Below are 22128 nucleotides of genomic sequence, written 5' to 3'. Positions count from 1 at the left end.
TTATAAAAATTTATTTTACAATTTTTGTCAAATCAAATTAGAGATTTAAAAAGAGCAATTTCGTCCTTTTTATACCAAGAATTTAAATTTTGTCCTTTTTAAAAATCAGTTTATATTTCATTAAAATCCTATTTGGGAAAAACAAAAAGAAATAAGAAAAATGAGTGTTTTTACAAAAAGGGTAAAAGGATAACTTTAGACGGAGCTAGACAGAGAAATTCAATTGCACAAAATCTCAAAATATAAAAATTAAATTAATCAATTTTAAAATTAAGGGATTAAATTGATAAAAAAAATTTATAATATAAGAACCTATGAGATATTTTGACCAAATTTTGACTATATAAAGATAAGAGTGAAGAGAAGAAACCCTTTTCTCAAACAAATGGCCTTAATGATTTTATTTCGATTTATGATTTTTTTTTCCAGTAAAGAGTTTCAAGGATAGATCATATCCATTTCTTTTGTCTACTGTTTTAGATTGTCAGGTATGACACCTCACCTCTCTTGAGGTTGTTAGCTCAATGATTGTTGCTTAACATGTTGAATTTTCAGTTCGAATAGTATAAAGTCTTTATTTAATTTCAAGTTGCCTTCACTGATTTTTCCTGTTCAAGAGCTTTCGACATTTACATCTTCTAAAGCTTTTCTCCATTGTTATTATTGTTGTGGTTGGCTTCAATTATGTCATTATTTGGGTGATTCCCTTAATTCCAGGATACTATTCATGTTTCATATCATTTAATCATGTCAATATCTTCATAACATTAATACATGTCAACTCATATGGTTAGTTATTTGAAATATAGGACTAAAGTAAATTCAAAAGTAAATTACATCTTAGGATTTCATTTTAATTGTTTTGAATCTATTAGTATTGAAAAGATGGACATTTCATCTTAAAATTATTATATTTCACAAGATATATAAGTAGTATTGTTACTCCATCATATCAATTTTCGTTAACTTCATATTGTAGTAATAAATTTATATGCATTTTACCTATCATATGTTTTGCCGTTATAATTAGGCTAAATGTTCAAATTAAGGCTAAACATTTGGGCATTTTTTCAAATAAAGGCCAAACATTTCAATTACAATAATTAAAGGCCAAATGTTTTCGATTTATTATAATTAAGGGCTAAGTTGATAAGTGGATTGAGCATGTATTACACACGACAGAAAATCGCGTGAGCCGATAACATGACAACTTTAAAAAATATAGTGTTATATGGCATGTTTTAAAATTTAATTGTTACACGTAATGTTGAGAAATGTAGTTGTTATACGTTGTATTGAAGATTTAATTGTTATACGTCATATTGAAAATTTAGCATCTATGTCATGCATCTATCCTACATGCACCAGACACTTCTCACCTTAGCCCTTAATTTTAAGGCACCAAAAACATTTGGCTTTTCATGGTTACAATTGAAATGTTTGACCCTTAATTAAAAAAGTGCATAAACATTTAGCCTCAATTTGAACATTTAGTCTAATAATTAGCTTTCAAAGCCTTCAATGCCTTCGTCAAGCCAAAATAGCGCCAACACATTCAACATAGGAGTTATGGTAATGGATTTGGATTTAGGGTTTATGGTCCACATTAGTGTTTCGATTTCTTCCAAAACTCTCAGCGATCTTTTTTGGTTCATGAGTGTCATTTTTTTTTCTTTTTCCCTATTCTGCTATTGAAGAATCAGTGGTAGAAGATGACTAATAACAAATTTAGAAAAAAAAGAAAGAAAGAAAAAGGAAAACCATTCAAATCTCCTTCTCCCAAATAACCAAACTACGATGCAACGATTGACAAGAACAAAAAACTCTAAACACCAAATGACTTTAGTGTGTTTATCAATGTTTTTTATTGGATTCTAGTGTTTTAAGGTCATAGATAGTTCAGTAATTTTTTAATATATGTTAATGTCATTTCATATTTTGGGGTGAGATTGTCCAGTTTGAATAAGGTAAACTCCACATAAACTCCTTATGGTATGATATTTTCTCACATAGCATCCTCAAGTTATTTTTTTTCTTACATAAAACCTTTTATTTTTCTTTTGTTCTCAAAAAGAGTAATGGTGTTAAATTTTCAATTAATTTTTCTTTTTGTAAAAAGACATTAAAAACCATTCTTTTGTAATCAATTTATTTTTTGCTTGTTTAATTAATGAAAAAAAATGAACATTTTTTGGATTTCTTTTATGATTTTTCTCTCACTTTCTCTTCTCAGTTAGATCATCTAGCCATGTATGATTAGTTCGATCACGATTGGCAACCCATTTCTTAATCATGATAGTTAAAGCCTAACTAATTAAATTGCCAATTAATTGACGTACCCAGGCTTTGAAATTTTCCTTCATTGAAGACTGAGTCACATAATCAGTTATAAGTTCCCATAATTTGTTAGATCACATAACTGGAAAATAAGAAAATAGCTTCAAGGCATGTAACAATGCTACTATCTTTAAGATTTAGTCGTCCCCACTAATAGTGTGCAAAAGGGTTGTAAGCGATAAACCTCGAAGATACAATAAAACCCAGTAATTGACTGCATTTCGTACTGACAAAATTAATCCAATGAGCACCCACTAGTTATGACCAGATTACCTAAATTTCTATATAATTTTCTACAGCAAAATAATATAGAAGAAATTTAGAGGGTATTCGGAAAGGAAGGAAAGATTATTTGTTTGTTTTTTCTATGTTTTCCTTTGAACCAAATAATAGTTTTTATAAGCATAGGGGATTGTGTCACGGGCTTGGAACTTTAGCCAAGTTTCGTGCGACGCTGTAGTCTAGTGTTCGTAAGACTACGCAAGCCTAAACGAGGTTTATTAACGATCGGCGTGAAACGTAAAGTAAATAAATATGAAGAAAGAGATTAGGGAGAATAAATAAGAATTATTACTCCAATGAGAGAAAAACAAAGTGCCTAAGATCTAAGTGCAAAGTAAATTGCTTGATTCGGCAAACCTAATTTCATTGCCTTACAATGACTCCTAAGGGTGTTATTTGTAATAACCTACTTGACCTAAACTTGATGTGTAAGTAAAAGTAAATATAAAAGTATCTAACATAGACTTCCTTGGAGTACAAGAAAAGTAAAGACCTAAAAATATGCCTCCTTAATGAGCAAGCAATCAACAAAGAAGACTTTATTTTCGATAAGTATTCTAGTTGCCCTAGGATATTTTGCTTTGTTGCCAAGGAGACAACTGATGGACCCTTGCATGTGGATTGACTCGGCAGTCCATACGAGATAGACTAGTCACAGATTTGCGGACCGTGACATTCTCCCCTACTTGATTTAAGCAACGTTCTCGTTGCCTCGTGGTCTCTTTCCACTACAAGTCTTCATCAAGTTCCCCACAAGCATTTTAGGTGTATTTGAGGCAGTTTTTCTCTAACTGTCTTGAGAAAACTTTCAAGTTGGGATGTGTTTTACCATGTGGATTTTTGGCATGCGGTTGGCCAGTGTCATCCAAGTACACGGCTCCTATATGTGCAGTGTCTCCGTTTACGACATACATAGAATTTGAGCTTGAAGTGTAAGTAGTGTCAAAACTCAATGAATCAAATCTCCTTTGCCCTATAAGGAAGTTGTGGAACACGTCTTCCCAGTACTTGTCTGCCATTAATTCATCTAGCCCCACATCGTGGTGAATTAACGAATCCACAATGTTGTGCCATCATTGGCAAAGCTCATCGTTATTTGACCTCAGTTGCTCGACATTGTCTTCGACCCGTTCGAAGTCTCTCCACACCTCGTGATTGATAACCATCTCACGGCGAGATACGCAATTATCCAATGCTTGCAAGATGTCTTCAGACCAGTAACGCTTCGCGGTATATGTGTGTGCAGTTTCCCTGTTTACAACGGGCACACTATCTTGAACCAAGGCATTCAAGCGGGATGTGGTCTAGTCACCAATTAATATCATTCTCTCTCTCAATCTTCAAACTGTGTGATATCTAGCTCTAAAAAGTATTGCTCTGATGCCAATTGTCATGAGCTTCAAACTTTAGCCAACTTTCGTGCGGCGCTATAATCTCGTGTTCGTAAAACTACGTAAGCCTAAACGAGGTTTATTAACGATCGACGGGAAAACGTAAAGTAAACGAATATGAAGAAAGAGATTGGAGATAAATAAGTATTATTGCTTCAATGAGTGAAAAACAAAGTACTTAAAATCTAAGCACAAAGTAAATTGCTTGATTTGGCAAACTTGATTTGATTGCCTTACAATGACTCCTGAAGGTACTATTTATAATAGCCTACTTGACCTAAACTTGGTGTGTAAGTAAAAATAAATATGGAAGTATTTAACCTAGACTTCCTTGGAGTACAAGAAAAATAAAGTCCTAAAACTATGCTTCCTTGATGAGTAAGTAATCAACAAAAAAGACTTTATTTTGGGAAAGTATTCTAGTTGCCCTAGAATACTTTGCTTGACTGTCAAGGCGACAGTTGATGGACCCTGCATATGGATTGGCTCGACAATCCATACGAGCTAGATTAGACACAGATTTGCAGATCATGACAGATTATTCTAAGATGCACAATTAAAATGGACACAATTGTCTGTTTCATACAGGCATAATTGTTGATTTTCCAACAAACATGACTTTTAGTTCAAACAATCGTAACTTTTATTTTCGACAGTCATAATCATCTATCACTTTTGTAATTAAAAAATAAATTAAAATAATGAATATAATTTATTATTTAATTACCTACACATGCCACGTATTCAAGTGTCAAGTGTCTTTATAATATTTTAAATATTATTAATTTAATTGTTTCCAAGACCAATCAAGAGATTGTTTTATTATTTTAAATATAATTTATAATACTTTAAATATAGTTTATTATTTAATTACCTACTCGTGCCCACCCATGATCCATTTAGCACTTCAACCCAATTACTATGAACTTATTCTCCTCTTTATTTACTGAAATCTTCTTTCTTTTATATTTCCAATGTAGGATTGTATCCCTCATTAATTATTGTTGAAAATGTCCAACATAATTAAAGGAGAAACAGAAAACCAACAAAAAAAACAAAAGTATGTAACTCTTTCCTGGTTTATATTGAAGCAAAAGAGAGTCTAGCTAGCAGCGACCACTGTTAACTGACCAAAAATAATACCACCAACATTTTCTCAAGAAACCCCACTAAGTCTGTTACCTTCCCCTTCATCAAAATCTGAAGTATTACTAAGCCGTTCCTCTCGGGCATTAGATACAGACCAAAAATTAAGGTTACAAATAAAAAAAACTATATTAATATACATATAACAAATCAAAAATTCAATAAAAAAAAAAAGAGATTTGAGTGAGGAGAGAAAGTGAGAGACAAACCATAAAAGAAACTTAAAAAACGTTCAAATTATTTTTTTAATTAAAAAAAATTAAAAGATTATAAAAGAAAGGCTCTCATTTTCCTTTTACAAAAAATAAACTGAAAATTAAACACTGTTAACCCTTTTGGAAACAGAGTTAAAATACAAGATTTTACATGGAAAAAAAAAATTTAACCTTAGAGTGCTATGTAAAAGAATACCATACAATATGGAGTCTTTGTAGAGTTTACTCTTTTGAATAATAATAAACCTAAAATGAATTCGAGTGAAATCTTAAGGACTCAGATATAATTTACCCTAATCCAAACTTTATTAAATGAGTCTAGATTTTTTGAAAGTTTGGTTTTTCAGAAGGTTGCCGGTTCCTCATCTTTTTTCTATTATTGGTTTTCCTTATGTGATCAAGATGACTTTGGAAAAAGGTGATACGCATGGTGTTGATGCACTTTCTCGAACTTCCAGTTAAATTTTGAATGAGCCTAAGCAGATGTTGATATATCTTCCATGATTAAACTTTTTCTATAGTGCTCATAATGTATGTATGACTTATATCACTATTTGGACATTATTATCAAGCTGGGCATGAAACAATTTAGTTACGTTATGTTAAAGCAAACCATGAAAGGAACCAATTGCTTTCCCTCCTCCTCTCTTTCCTTGAATACTTGCATTACTATATTTCTAATGCTGTCACAAGGTATTCACAATAAGGCTTTCAATATAGTAAAAAAATCTCTAAAATTTCCAAATTTATGATGTTTGGCAATAAGAGTTAAAACGAGTTTAGAGAAATAAAAACTCCTGCAGCGAAGTCGGGTAATAGTTACAAATCTTATCCGAACCCGATTATAGGTTTCAAGTTCCGTAAAATGTTTCTTTTTGTTTTTTCTTTAAACGAATTAATTTCAGCACTTCTAGTTCGACAAATGGTATCATTCAAACTAATGGGATAGGAGTCTCGAGAAAAGGTTTGTGGTCCTCTCAACTTTCCCTAGTCAGTTTGACCGTATTTGTCAGTCGTACATAGTCCACATTCTTGCATTTTGAAAGGTGGATATCAATAGTTTGGGTCCCTTTGTTATTTCATTTCAATGGTTTTGATCTCTCAGCTTCAACTTTTAATGAATTTAATGATTAATAGAAAAAAAAACCTTTATTTTTAATGTAAACAATCATTGGCTGTTATTTAATTACAAATAAAAAGTTATATTTTTAGATCCATATGTGCAATGTGATCAAAAAATTAATCTATCTCATCATGTCATGTCGTCAACAAATTAATTTTTTTTCAAAATCAATAGCAAAATTTTAATACTATTATCAATTATTATTATTAAAGTTACATTTAATAAAAGTGTAAAGATTAAATTCATTAAAATTAAAACAAAAAGCATAATACTTAAAAAAAGTTATTAAATTATTTAAAAAAATTTAACTAAGTGCGTTCAATCAAATCTTTATATTTTTATTTTGAACCAAACAGATATTAATGGTTAGTTAACTGTCATTAGTCAAACTGGTATTTGTTATTCAATGTCACGTGGAGCTCGCGTAACATACTAACATATCATAATGAATGATGATGTGATATGTTAATATGGTATACTAATATGACCGCGTGATATTTTTCACCATCTACATCAGCATCATGTAGAGATAAAATAACAAGTAATATTTTAATTTTTATAAAAATTTATTTGACTCAAAATAAAAATATAGTAGTTCGATTGAAGGTAATTAAAAAACAAAAATTTGTTTAGATAGTTCAAACACTTTTTCAAATATTATATTAAAAATAAAACTATCATATGGAAATAGAAGAACGATCAAATTCAAATTTCAATTTATGTAATTGAAAAGGGTTGATTAACAGGAGTAACCTTTAAGGGTCACAAGCAAATAACTGAGGGAAATAATACCTAATTTTTCTGTGGACACTCAGCACATGAAATTTGTACTTGTTGTGTAGATGAAACAACATAGAATTCATTGTCAGTAGAAAACACAGGCATCTTCGAAAACTGTCAAAATGGTCCCCCTTAGACAAGTGACAACGGGGTCAATGCCTCAATGTTGGACAATTTGAGACGGCACTACCTCCAGTGACCAATGCCCAAAAAGCTTGTCACTGTCCTGTACAAAGTGTCGGCACTGTCCCAAGTAAAGGATAATTTGTGAAAAACGTTAGTCTAACTATTCCATCCCAGCGTGGGCTTCTCCCAAAACCATCATGTACCCATCAAGCAGGTGGGGTTCAACTCCTACTCTTACCCATACAAATTTTGTTCCTTTTTACTTTCAAATAATGGACGACGCCTTATCTCAGTGATAAGGTTGAGATACCTTTAGAATAAAAATCGTTTGTCCTTTAAATGTGCCCACGCTGCCTGCCTCATTCATACGTGTTTAACATATAGTATACATAAATTAATTTATTTTTTAAAAAAATAATAAATAAATACTCAAATATTTAGCTCATTAATTAATATTTGATTATCTATCTAAAAGGCAGAGTTTGAATCCTTGATAATTTAATGAGTTTTTACAATGTCGGCATAAGTTCTCTTTCCTACTGAATCTAACACAGCTCTTTTTTTTAAAAAAAAATTCTTCCTTTTTTTAATTGGAACGTTTAAGTTTAACCCTGTAATTTAAATTATTGTCATTATTGTTGCTAATTGAGATTTGAGGTTATGATGATGGAGATGGCTTTGGGTGGATCGTTTATTGTAGCTTTGACTGATTTGGATTAGTTAGAATGAAAGAGACCTATGGTTAATGGAGAAGATGGAGAAGAAAGGAAGGGGAAAAGGATAAGGTGGAATTTTGATGGGAACAACTATGGTTGGATTGGAGCTTTTATCTTCTCAAGTTGTTTGACTTTAAAACAGTATTTTGGATTTGATTTTGAGTTTTGCTTTTTCAGTCTAAATTACTCATTTATAGGAATTGTAATTGTGCCTGTTCATAGGCTTGTTAAGTTATTCTTGTTTGCTGGTTTTTTTTTTTTTTAAAAAAAGATAATTTTTTGTTAATTTTTTATATTACATGTCAAGCACAAGTAAATGAGACAAAGTGTTTGTTTGACCTAGTTTTTTTTTTAAGTTTATTTATCTTTTAAAAGCAAAAATTGAATTAAATAGAGATTTTGAAATGCTCTTAAAAAATGAAGTTTTTTTAAAAAACAAAATTAAAAAAATGAGTTTGAGGAAAAGCTCCAAAGAGAAGCCTTTTCTTCTTTCTTTTAAAAACATGTCTTTTTATTTAAAAAATGTCTCCATTTATTAAAAACAATCTCAACATTATCTGTTTTCATTTTTATATGATTTATTTTTAATTATAAACTTTATGTTATATAAAAATATTTTTTATATTTCTAAAACTTTATTTTAAATAAATAAAAAATATAAAGTTAATTTTTTTATTATGAATAAAGGAATTCGTGATTAATAAAAAGTTATTTATTAAATTCCCTTTATAGTAATTTTAACTAATATTAACACTTACATAAATTGTGTTACCAAACTGCTTATCTATAGAATAAAAACTTATAAAAGTAAATTTATCAAATAAATTTAACTTAATTTTAAAAATTATTATTTTTTATAATAATTTTTAAATTAAAGAAAAACAAACCAAACTGACTCGGCAAAATGAAAGCACAATTAAAAAGTAGACAATATTTAGTCAATACTTTAAATTTTAACTTTCATCTTCTCATGGTTTTGTTAAATTTGTTTGATTGTTTGGTTTATTTATTAGTTTCTTTTATATTGAAATAATGTGTGCTAATTAGATTTCAAATCACAATGACTAGTGCAATGGATAAGAAAGGATATGGATGCCAGGTTGGTTAAATAAGGTATACTCATTTATGGGAAAAAAAAAAAAGTAATACTTTTTATGAGATGACGAGCATGTGGCACCAGAAAAAAGAGGAAAATACCAGTAGGAAAAGTTTGTATAAAAGTTACAAAGCTATCACGTGATTCAAATTTCCTATAATTAATAACAGTTATTCACAACCAATTTATTGATAGAAAAAAAGAATTTTTTTATAAAAAAATTAAAGTATGTAAAAAGTACATGTGACTTTTTTTTAATTTATATATATATTATAAAACATATCATTAATTAATGATATAAAAAAATTATTTAGAAATTTTGGAGAAATCTTGCAAAGGGCAGGTGAAGTAGCAGTAGCGTCACGTTGTAGTAATGAAAAAAGAAAACGAGAGGCAGAGAGAGGAGTAGGCAAGGTATTCCTCCTTAAGAGATGTTTATAAGCGTAATGGATATATATATATAGAAAATAAGGCTAGAGAGAATATTTAGTATAGAAGCTCTGAGTAGAGAGTTCATTAATCTCTCAAAAAAAAAATAAATAAAAGACCCTTTCAAATTATTAAGAAAGACTATTTATAATGATACAGAATTACATGATTTAATGAGGAGAAGGTGACAACTGAGAATAAATTAATAAATTCAAATTAACGTAATGACTATTTTGAAGCTTATTGATGGATTTTTTCATTGATAATTTTCTTAATTTTATTGGTTAAATGATTTTATGCTACATGTTTACGACATGTTTATTCTAGTCGTCAACCCTAAAAAAATAACATAACTTTTATTTAATTTTATTGTGCATTTTGAGTGACTCGTTGATACAACTTTAAATTTGTTAAACCGTATTAGACGTTATATTATATTGATAAATGAAATGAAAGTTTATATACCACATTGCATATCTTTCTAGTACAGGTGTTACATTACACATTTTTTCCTATACTATTGGGGTTAAATGTAAATATTATCCCATTTTAATTTGAATTACTAAGCACTAAGTTACAATTAAATTGATCTAGCAGCTTGGTGTTATATAAAATTACTCAAGTTGGCCTAAAAGGACATATTCTTGTAATAAATAAGTCATGCAAATAATAGCCTTTTTTATTCATCTCCCTTTCCTAAATTAGAAACACAAAAAGATTACAAAAGAATTCCAATTACAACCTTTCTAATTATAATTATTACGCACAAAAAAGAACAAATTACAACTCACGAGTCCAATAGCTTGTCTAAAATAGAAAAGAAAACAAAGGAATGGGTCACTCAATTTGTTAAGTAAATAGTTAATGGAAATGACACCTAAATGAGTACAAGTGAATCAAATAGACATCAAATGAGAATATGAGACCCATTTCAATCAATTTAGGTAAGTATTTGACAGTTGATGCACATGTCATAAATCATAAAATAGTAAGAGATGGAATGAGTCTTAAACTTATAAATAAGAATCCTTTACTTGATGTATATCTTTTGGGCTAAAAACGTGAGTCTATGACAAGTAATATCAAAATCTATCCAAATCTTTACTTATGTGGGACTTTCATGAGAGATATTAGGGTCGAGTTAAATCCGGACCAAATTAAGTCTCTCTCTTTTATGGGTAAAAGAAGCAGTGTGAAAAGAACATTACTCGATTGGTGAGTAGAATATCACGTATTTCATATCAGTAAAAGATGAGATGAGTTTTGAGCTTATAAGTAAGAGTCTTTCTCTATCTAATAATTAAGCTTCTTTTTTGAGTTAAAAACGTGAGTTCACAACACATGTACCTTGTCCAAAGATTTATATTTAAAATTCCTCTTTTTTAATAAAAAAAAGTGAACAAAATAACATAATCACTAAAGTAGAACATGTCAATTATATGGATTCGCTTGAGATATTTAAAAACTTTGATACTTTAAACAATGGTAGAGTATTTAAACTCCAAAACATAATTTTACCACATGGCTCTATTAATTAAAAAGAAACGAGTTGATATAATCAGTTAAATGTACGCCTGTTAATTCATATGTAAAAATAAACATAATGTTCACTCAATGCATAGTAAAATACATGGATTTCTAATTTTGATTACGACAGTTTGGCAATCTAAAGACCCAAAGTATTTTTCTTTTTCAAAAATGGGTTTCACACCTTTTCCAAATGAAGTTAAACTCTACTCAATTCATCACAAAGTCAAATTCTCGTTAAGAAACGACACTAACTGTTAGAAATCCATATAGTACACGCCCACTAGTCAGTACGTAGTATAGGCCAAATGTACAATTTGACTAATTATAACTAAATGGATTTATGTTTGATTCTGAATTGGTAGTTCTAGAGCGTAGTTAATACTATATTTACATATAACTAGAAGAAAACCCCATAAATTTGGCAAAAAAAAAAAAAAAAGAAGGAAACCCCATAAAACCCCTCCCTCTTGAAATGAAAACCATCCTCCACAAATTCAAGAATTGCAAAAGAACCAACCACCATTAATAGCTAAAACCTCAAAATGCCCTTAACTTCTATTTGAAACCTTGGAATTGACAAAAATTGAAAACGTCCCTAGCTTCTACACAAATTGCCTAACCTATTGGTCTCATCTGTAAAACTCGAAAATACCTTCCATGCAACTGGCAAATTACAATGTCACATGTTGCATTTTGAAGGCCTTTTGAGGATTAAAATCATAGTGATTTAGATCGAAGATAAAAAAAAAGTATAATATCTAAAAAAAACTCTAAACTATTTAGAAAAATTCAAATAAATTTTTATATTTTTATTACGTATAAGTTATTGTACTCTTATTTTGAGCCAAATAAGCCCTTTTACTTTTATTTTGAGTCAAATAATTCATTATTATTAATGTTTGACTTAGTCAAAAAGTCATTTATCATTTTATGCCATGTGACACTGACGTGGCATGCTAATATATTATAATTAATGATGACATAACATATTAATATGGCATAATAACATGACAATGTGATATTTTTCACTCTCCATATCAACGTTATGTCAATACCAATGCCATGTTAATATAAAATAACAAGTGGCATTTTAATTAATGATAATTAGTCAACCATTAGACATAAGGATTTATTTGACTCAAAATAAAAATACAAAAATTTTATTGAACACAATAAAAAAATAAGGATTTATTTGAATTTTGTTAAATAGTTTAAGGACTTTTTAAAGCATTATATTGATAAAAAACAACACTTTACACTAAGTTAGAAAAATAGAGTAATAAAGGTAAGAGAAAACTCAAAAAGCAAGTAATTAATGATAGAAAAGAACAAACATAGTGTTGCCTCTTATATTATCTTAAAATTATGTCCATCTTTTGTAGGACACATACAATTCTTACTTATTTTGAGAAGACATCTCCACACTTAAAACTTGAGACTCTAATTTGGTCAAATCTTGAGAAGAATAGGGTGTCAATTTAGGAGATGGAAAAGCCTACCCTTCAATTGTATCGTTTAAAATCATATGTATAAAATGATTAATTCTTATTTTCTACTTTCCATATTAATTTAAATATTTTCACTCTTTTGGTATTAAAAATTATATAGAATATAAGTATTATAAAAAATTTATACATATATATATATTAAAATCAAAACATTTTTCTTGATTTTCATATTAAGTTAAACATGAAAACATGAATAGTCAAGTTGAGATGGAGTACTTTTGTATATCAGTTGCCTTTATACATCAAGTATCTCTCTCAATGATAAAGTCAAAACTTCATTGAAACATTAAACTATTTCCTCACTTTTGCTAGAGGTGAGCTATCCCAAGTTTTAAACCTAAGAAAACAAATTCTTCTAGGTGATTTCTTACACTTAGATGTTAGATTTTCTCAAATAATAAAACGAGGACTTACATTATTTAATTTATTTTACTTTTTTAATTATAAAATATGGTCTAAACTTATCCTTTCTTGATAAAGTGACAATTTATAGTCATAATATAATCTAATAAAGTGAACTAGACTCCAATATTAAATATGGGTTTAAAAGTGTAGGTTTGTATAATAACCATAAATCTTATGATTTGTGGGATTAAGGATTCATTATATAAAGCTATGACTAGTCTCCTCTCCTATATCTACACTGTTAGAAAGTTATTAGAAAATGAGGAGAAAGATCTTAATGCACTGAATCCTTCCAATTAATCTAGTTAATATTGTTTTAGTTGTCAAATCATGGATTAGAAAACATGTGTGCTTTTGTTTTCTAAAATTTAACTATGGAGAATCTTTGATTAGTATAAATTAATTATATATAAATTTTATCAACTGGTATCAGCACCAGTCATAGTTTAAATAAAGATCCGATTAAACATTAATTTATATGATTTGACATAAATTTACCATGTTTAAGTCAAATTAGGCAGGTAGAAAACTATTTTTTAGCTTTGATTTTGAAAAAAATATAGAATTTTTGTTCCTTTTAATACAAGGATTAAACTAATATGTATTGTAACTTGGTTTGACTTGTAAAGAGATAAATGAAATTTTAAGGCTTTGGATATAAACTTAAAACTCAATTCATCAATAAATTAAAACCTTTAAATATTATGTGTTTTAATTGAAATTGATCTCCGCAAATAGGTTGTTGTATGTCATAAAGATGTTGATTGCATAAAATTTGAAGTTTATATGACCAAATATTAAGATGATTGAAATTAAGTCAAAAATGAGTTTTGAAACCTGAAAGTTTGGACAATTGATTCGATTTATGTTGCTTTGATAAATTTTAATGCATGGATTTCATAAAAAAGTGCTAATTAAGATTTTGAAGGGTTTAATTTGGTTATTAAAGTTATTAAAACTTGATAGATAGAGATAAAGTAAAAAGACGCAAACGGGTTAACTTTTACTCTCATTGGGTTGGATCCAACATGGTTGGAGGTTGAAGAAAACCAAATCAATTAGGTAACAAGGCCAACTCATGAATGGTGGTATTGTTAGTGTATTTTCAAAGATATTTCACATGATGGAAGAACTATCATTAGCTCAAAAGTTATGTTACGAAAAATGACATAATGTGTCTATTAGATATATACATGTTTTCATGTGAATGGTTATGTCTCTTGAAAGTTTATATCCAAAAGTTAAGAGACATGATTGAAAAGACACCATTGCTCAAAAGTTAAAGTGAATAGTTATTGTTTCAAGATATAACTTAAAGGTTATAACTTGTGAGATGAATATTTATCTATTCATAAGGTGACTATTGAAATAATAACTATATCTAAAAGTTGTGTTGGCAAAAATCATAAAGATACTTTCTAGATAAAGATGTGTCTTTATGAAAAAGTTGTGTCCTTAAAGAAGAGACACTTGGAAGCCTATATAAAGGGCTTGGTGCCAACTATTTAAGACACACAAAACACCAACACCAAAACATACCAAAGATACCAAAAGTGTAGAGAGCAAGAGCAAGAAAGTGTTACGTTTTATTATAAATATAAACACTAGATTTCCCACCATCTTCAAGATATTCCGAATTCCTTATCATCTACTTGTTGCAGAAAGTTGGTTATAAGGTCAAGCAACTTTGCAAACCCTCGGGTGTATCTAGCGGTCTTCTTCGTAAGTGCAATATGAAAGTTAGACGTTGGCTTTATTGTATTCTTGAGACTATTCGCGTTATTTCCCTTTGCATATCGTGTGGTGGGGGTAAAATAAGTCTTAAAGATAGACGTCTATTTGAAAGGCTCACCTTGAAGCCAAATTTGCCTATTCTTGAATACCGTATCAAAAACCCCCCGTAAACACCAACAGTTTTAAGACTTATTTTTGTGGTATTCAAAATGGCTTCACTTAAGGAGATGGCTACCAACTTTGTCAAGTTAGATCGCTTTGATGAAGGAGACTTTATTCGATGGCAGAAAAAGATACGCTTCCTCCTCACGACACTCAAGGTCGCATATGTTCTAGAAACACCACGACCGAGTGAGGAAGATGGTGAAGAATCCGTGGAAAGAACTCGTTCGAGGTAGAAATGGGATAATGATGACTACATATGCATGGGACACATTCTCAATGGAATGTCGGATGCATTGTTAGATGCGTACCAGAATGAAGCTAGTGCAAAGCAACTTTGGGACAAGTTGAAAGCACCATACATGGTGGAAGACGCAAGCAGTAAGAAATTCCTGGTTAGTCGTTTCAATAACTTTAAAATGATTTATAATCGTTCTGTTATGGAGCAATTGCATGAGCTTGAACGCATTCTCAATAGCTTTAAGTGATATGGTCTTAAAATGGATGAAGCTATTGTGGTTTCTTTAATAATTGATAAACTTCCCCCTTCATGGAGAGACACAAAGAAATTCTTTAAACATAAAAAGGAGGATATGTCTCTCGAGGACCTTGATAATCATTTTCGAATAGAAGAAGATTATTAGAAACAAGAAGAAGTCAAGAAAAATGAAAAAAAAAATTCTAATGAGAAGAATCTTGAGACTTCAAAGGTCCATGTGATGGAACACAAACCATCAAACAAGTCGATCAAAAGAAGACATTCTGCGGGTATGAAAGACAAAAGTCTTAAGTTCAAAAGGAACAGAAAAGGGCCATGTTTTTATTGTAACAAACTTGGTCACTTTAAGGTGGAATGTAGACTTTTGAAAAGCAAGACACAAGGTGTGAACAATCATAAGTTTGTGGCTGTGGTTTTCGAGGTCAATCTTCTCCAAGATTATGGAGCATGGTGGATTGACACTGGTGCAACTAATCATGTATGCAACGACAAAAGTTTCTTCAAGACTTTGGAAAAAGTTGATGATGGAAACATGCTATACATGGGAAATTCCTCCACTACACAAGTGAAAGGAAAAGGCATCGTGGAACTTTGTTTACTTCTAGAAAGACACTTGTACTAAACAATGTCTTTTATATACCGGACGTAAGAAAGAACCTTGTGTCAAATGTCTTGTTGAATAAGTATGGCTTCAAATTAATATTTGAAGCAGATAAGTTCATATTTACAAAAGGTGGACAATATGTGGGAAGCAAATATTATTATGAAAACATGTTCAAGCTTAATGTCAATAAAAGTATTGCTAGTTCTGCTTATATCGATCATGTTTGTGATGGTGAAGCAATCCTAACTAATCTATGGCATAATAAATTAGGTCATGTTCACTATAGAAGAATGCATGATATGGCTAAATAAGAATTAATACCCAACATTGATGAAAGTAATTATATGTGCAAGACATGCATGGTCACTAAAATCACAAGAAATTCATTTTCTAAGGTAGAAAGAAGCACTAAATTGCTTGAATTAATACATTCTGATGTTTGTGACATGCATAGTACTCTTTCTATCGATGGAAAGAAATACTTTGTAACATTTATTGATGACTTATCTAGATATTGCTATGTTTACTTATTACATGCTAAAAGTGAAGCAATAGAGAAATTTAGAATTTATAAAAGAGAAGTTGAATTGTTTGTTAAATGTTTATGAAGTGATAGAGGAGGTGAATATTATGATCCCAAGTATTTTGAGTCCATTAGAATTATACACGGGACTACAGCTCCACACACACCAGAACAAAATGGTGTAGCGGAACGTCAGAATCGAGTTCTTACGAAAATGGTCAATGCTTTGCTTTCTAATTCGGGTTTGGGAAAAGGATTTAGGGGTGAAGCCTTATTAACTGCTTGCCATATATTAAATAGAATCCCAAACAAAAGGAGTAAAACTACTCCTTATGAACTATGGAAATGATGAAAGCCAAACCTTAAATATTTAAGAGTTTGGGAATGTCGAGCCATAGTAAGGGTTCCGGAGCCAAAGAAAAGGAAATTGGGTGAAAAAGGAATTGAATGTATATTCATAGGATATGCTGAACATAGTAAAGCATATCGTTTCATGGTGATAGAGCCTAATGATTCATATTTTATAAATACGATCATATAATCAAGGGATGCTATCTTTGATGAAACAAGGTTTAGCTCAATTCCAAGACCCAAGGAACAAATAACAAAAAGTGATAGTTTCTTTGAAAATGATGAGAAAACTATCGAGCTTCAGAGAAGTAAAAGAATTAGAAAAGCAAAGACATTTGAATCCGATTTCCTCATGTACTTAGTAGAAGGTACAATAGAGGAAACATGTGAATACCTACCTTACTGCTTTAATGTAGAAGGTGAAGGTGATCCTCAAACTTATGAGGAGGCAATCAAGTCTCGGGATGATTCTTTTTGGAGAGAAGCAATACAAGGTGAGATAGACTTAATAATGGGAAACAAAACATGGAAATTGGTAGACCTTCCACCAAGTTCCAAGCTAATAGGCTGTAAGTGGATTTTCAAAAAGAAAATGAAAGTTGATGGGACCGTGGAAAAGTTTAAAGCAAGGCTAGTGGCAAAAGGCTTTAAACAAAAAGAAGGTGTTGATTATTTTGATACTTATGCACTAGTAGCAAGAATAGCTACAATTAGAGTGCTTATAGCACTTGCATCTATATATAAGATGGTAATTCACCAAATGGATGTTAAGACAGCATTCCTAAATGGTGAATTAGATGAAGAGGTGTATATGGAACAACCCAAAGGGTTTGTCCTTCCTGGTCAAGAAAGAAAAGTGTGTAAGCTTATAAAATCCTTGTATGGATTAAAACAAGTGTCTGAACAATGACATCAAAAGTTTGATGAGGTAGTGCTAGCTAATGGCTACAAGATCAACCAATCTGACAAGTGTGTCTATAGTAAGTTCCATAACGGTAGAGGTGTCATCATTTGCTTATATGTGGATGACATGTTAATATTCGGTACCGATTTGGAACAAGTGGAAGACACAAAAAGGTTCTTGTCAAAGAATTTTGACATGAAAGATATGGGCATGGCGGATGTTATTCTTGGTATAAGAATAATGAGAGACAATAATGTGAGACCCTGTCAAGCTCGATTAAAAGACGGTATTGTATCGAGTGGTACAATTAAGTTAAATCGAGCCTTGAACTAGTTCAAATAGAAATTCTAAGAGGAATTTGAAAATTTTAAAACCAACAGAATGGTTTAGAATAGTGATTTGGAGTTCAAGGTCCAGTTTGGAGTCCATCAGAAAATTGACCGATTAGGGACAAAACGGTCATTTTACCATTTGATGATAAAATGGAGATTTTTAGCCAAGATTTGATCACATTTGACCAAGAATAATTATATGAAATATAATTATGATTATTGGAGTATAAAATGATGTTTAGTAGTGAAAAATTTTGATTCTCGGTATTTATAGAACACAAGGGCAAAATGGTAATTTTGCCACTAGTGGACTAAACGAAAATTTTTTTTTAAACAATTTTTGCCCCATTTAGTTAATATTGATCAATATTAGTGTTATTTTAGGTTGAAAAGTAGAAATAATGAGATTCCGGTACATTTCAGAGTATAAGGGCAAAATCGTAATTTTTTTGTCTCGGGGGCAAATCAGTAAAATTTTTGGCCCAGCACTTGTCAAGACCAAGGGATTTTAATTGTGGTAGGATTGGATAAATACCAGAATATTTGTGGTGGAAAATTAAGAAGAAAAAGTCAAAAAGTTAAAAATTTGGCCAATAAGCATGTGACACATGGCATGCTTGATTATTTTATTATTTTCTATAGAAATCAGCCCATTAAATCCCCAATTCCCTCACCATATTCGGCCTAGACATCCAGCAACCAGAAAAAAGGATGAACAAAAGGAAAAACAAGAAAACCTAGGTGGAAATTCAAAGAAAAAGTGAAGAAATCAAGGAAACAAGCTAGGTAAGTTAAAATTTCTTTAATTCTCCTTGATACCTAGCTTACCCATGCTTTTGTTCTTGATTTCCATGGTTGAATATTGAGTTATCATGATGAATTCAATTCTGAAAAATGGGTATGGAAGAGGAATTGTTGTTGGAATAATTTGATTTTAGACTATGTTAGTGTTTAGGGATAGTTAAGCATGGTTATGAACAAAAACACAAAAGAAATATTCAATTTCTCTAGGGTTCCTTGTTGGCTGAACCATGAGGGCTGAATATCAATGGGGTATTGTTTTTATTTCAAGGAAAATGGCATGGAAAATGATGAAGTAAGGTGAAACGGTTATGTAGAAAAAGATTCGATGCTAGTACACCAAATGACCAAATTTTTTTCTATAAGGAATTGTGAGGGTTCTAATGCTGAATTTGGCTTTATTTAAATGTATGTGGTAAATTAAGGTATTAGAGGAGAAATGAATTAATTTAGAGGTGATTTGGACACAATCGTCGATTAATCGGGTGATCGGTCGAATTTAATCGATACCGTGATTAAGCGGTAATCGGGTATATTTGTGCATTTACATATCAAGCATTAGTAGTTTAAATTAATTTATATCAATTTAGGGACAATATAGTAAATTCCTCGACTTGGTTATTTGTCAAGGTGGTGAGACGTCCGGAAAAGGCAAAGGAATTACGCCTGAGGACTATTAGTCAGAGTTCACCCGGAATCCGAATTTTCGACACCTGTGAGTGGACTGCCTATCAAAATTGTTTTGGGAATATGACTGTTTTGAACAAAGTGTTTGAATGATTTTATGCAATTTTTCATGAAAATGAATGCCTTGGGAACAAGCTTTTGAGAAAAGGTTTATGTTATGAAATGTGGTTATTATGGATTTCTATGTGGCTGCATTATGTTGATATACATATGTGCTTGAATATAATGTTGTGTAATTATGTTGACTCGGCTATGTGCGAGTAGGGAGTGTGCATAAGCCGAGGATGACCCGGTTATGTGCGAGTAGGGAGTGCGCATAATCCGGTGATGACCCAGCCATGTGCGAGTAGGGAGTGCGCATGAGCTGGTGATGATGATGATGGGTTGGTGAGATGATGATGATGGGTATATACGTATATATATATATACATATGTAAATGTGTGTGATATAGCAAATTGATGGACAATGATTTATGGTTGTAATGTACGTAAAATTTGACACATTATACTTTGAGAATTTTCATGAATGTTAGGTTGATTTTATTAGTTTAGTAGGATGGCTTTTGTTGAGTGAGGAAAAATGTTTATCTTGTTGCCTTGTTTTCACTGCATCGAAATTCATGCTCGCTGTAGCGAAAAAAAAACTCTGGGGTTTGGAGGGGTTTTAAATAGGAATGAACTAAATTGCATTGTTTGAAACAAGTGCATCATGATTTTAAATTTTTCCTAATTGTTGCTTGTTCCCTTCCTTGTTCACTCACTGGGTTTATACTCACCATTTTCAAATTCATGTTTTCAGATCACGAGGTAGCCGATAATTAGGACGAGGTGTCCTTGTAGATCTGTGTACATCTTCTGGTAGGTGTCTCGGCATTCGGTAGCTGTATATCCATCCGAGTCACTCCGCTGGAGGTCGAGTATTATTTTGTTATGTATAGATGAACTTAAATGTAAATTTTAAAAGAGTAATGCCAGTACGAGTTGGCAATGTGTATCACTATTTTGACTCAAAGTCATGAAATACGACTTAGTGATAATAAATAGAATCATAAGTAAAATAAATAATAGGCTTGCTTGGATTTAGTGGATTATGTCCATTGGACCCATGCGCCGGTCATGACCCGGAATTTGGGTCGTGACAAATAATGGCCTAACATTGTCTCAATCTTATTACATCGAAAAGATTGTAATGAAGTATGGAAAGTCAGATTGTATGCCCATGACCACGCCTTATTATTCTAATCTAAGGCTAGCAGCCAATGAAGACAAGCCAATAGCACAAAATGAATATACAAGGGTGATTAGATGCCTTATGTATGCAATGGTTTGTATAAGGTCGGATATTGCATTTGCGGTTGGGATGCTAAGCCGGTTTACAAGTAATCCGAGTAAACAGCCTTGGTATGTTGTTCATAGAGTTCTAAGGTACTTAAAGAGTACAAAGAATTATGGCATCTGCTATTCAGGTTTTCCTTCGATTCTAGAAGGGTATACAGATGCAAGTTGGAACTCAAATAGACCGGATTACACATCCACAATGGATGGATTTTTACACTTGGTGGGGGTGCTATTTCTTGGGGTTTTAAGAAACAGTCTTGTCAAGCGAACTCCACCATGGTGGTTGAATTTATAGCCTTAGCATCTACCACCCAAGAAACAGAATGGTTGAGAGACTTATTTTATGAAATTCCGTTGTGGCCTAAGCCAAAGGCACCAATCTTGTAACATTGCGATAATGAAGCAACTGTATCAAAGGCAAATAATCAAGCTTACAATGGAAAGAGTCGATATATTGGACTTCGACATAGCATTGTAAAGCAAAGGATTAGTGATGATATAGTCACTATAAGTTATGTGAGGTCTAGTAAAAATTTAGCGGATCTGTTTACTAAAGGTCTAAAAAAGGACCTAGTTATAAAGACCTCAAGGGGGATGGGTTTTAAGCCTATTAATTAAATCGTTAATTGTGGGAGCTCACCTCGACGCTTGCAGCTGACCTGCAAGTCTTGGGTATTGATCATTCTACCACATGGTGATTGCAAGCACTAAATTATATTTTTCATCCCAAGGTGTATAGTGCTTGGTTCCCATAATGAGTAAGGTAAGGCTGAACGAAAAGTTCTTAATAAACCCATAACAGATATATGTTGAAGTACTATAATTACGGGGTACTTCCGATGGGGGCTACCTATATGAGTGGAAGTGCGGCCGCTTCTAGGAGTTAAAGGCTTGACTCTGACAGCGCTCATGAATGGATGCAAAAATACATGGCCATAAACGTGTTGGCAAAACTAGATACAATGTGAGCAAGGAAACTTGTGTGTGTTTAGTGGCCCGACTAGTCAATGAAGAATCAATGGTTCAATGCTTGGTCAACCACTCAATTCAGACTAGAACCAACCACACTCATTAAGTGAAGGTTCAAATCTACGGGATACCTTCATTTA

At 31.4% G+C, this 22128-nt stretch overlaps 1 long non-coding RNA gene across 1 annotated transcript; it reads left to right on the top strand.

Moving 5' to 3' along the window:
* Positions 1 to 18872: 18872 nt before the first annotated feature.
* On the top strand, positions 18873 to 20622 carry LOC148761336 (uncharacterized). The gene is made up of 3 exons (XR_016027840.1): positions 18873 to 18979; positions 19625 to 19709; positions 20481 to 20622. It is a non-coding gene; the product is annotated as an uncharacterized LOC148761336 (long non-coding RNA).
* The last annotated feature ends 1506 nt before the right edge of the window (positions 20623 to 22128 follow it).

The sequence above is a fragment of the Theobroma cacao genome, chromosome 8 (assembly GCF_053813885.1).
Source record: "Theobroma cacao isolate CCN51 chromosome 8, ASM5381388v1, whole genome shotgun sequence".
In the NCBI taxonomy this organism is placed as follows: Eukaryota; Viridiplantae; Streptophyta; class Magnoliopsida; order Malvales; family Malvaceae; genus Theobroma; species Theobroma cacao.
Note: the sequence above shows the minus strand (reverse complement) of the source record. Positions and strands in the feature narration are given on the sequence as shown.